The following is a 783-nucleotide window of genomic DNA, read 5'->3' as shown; positions in this document are numbered from 1 at the left end:
ATAAATTGATTTTAGAAGAACTCGCTATATTCCGTCGACAGACTGACTGACCGCGAGGGGCTGTGCGAGATTTTTATAGTAAAGATGGTCGCTATAACATGATACCATTCCAACAAAAAGTATGCAGCATTATCGAAAAAACTACAATATCCGGTCGAAAGTTTATACCTCAGCCAAAAAGTATATCGTACGTTTGAATAATTCCACCAATAAACTTCAGCATTTATGAGTTAAAATTAGATCATCATCATCATCAATGTCATATATCAGTGATAAAGAGTATAATGCCTCGGATGAAAGCATATGTCTCAGCCAAAAATGTATGAGAGGACGTTGCGCTCGAAAGATTCCACCTCAACATTTTTATCACTCGCTCTTCAATGAAGCGCAATTAAACGTATATCTATCGAACAGCTATCGAACCGATATTAAACAGCTGCAAACAGCTTTCAAACAGTTATTGAACCGCAATCAGACCGCTATCGGTCCATTTTCAACTTTATGCGCTATATTTATTTAAATATCTACTCGTACGGGTAATAAAAAAAAAATAAAACGTATTAATGTAAAACATTTATTTAAAAAAAAGTCTTACAATTCTTTCTGGCGTCGACACTACCAGTTGAATATCTTAAATACATTTTACAAAGAACAATTGTTAGCGTGTCGTCCACATCGTATAGTATTACAGTCATCTAGATTACGTAGCGATTTCACATCTTCGTAATGCGCATCCAGAGTTTCAACGATTACATCATCGCTGGCGAGTATATCAGCTAGCCA

This window comes from Mycetomoellerius zeteki, unplaced genomic scaffold (genome assembly GCF_001594055.1).
Source record: "Mycetomoellerius zeteki isolate Tzet28-1 unplaced genomic scaffold, Tzet1.0 scaffold860, whole genome shotgun sequence".
Classification (NCBI taxonomy): domain Eukaryota; kingdom Metazoa; phylum Arthropoda; class Insecta; order Hymenoptera; family Formicidae; genus Mycetomoellerius; species Mycetomoellerius zeteki.
Note: the sequence above shows the minus strand (reverse complement) of the source record.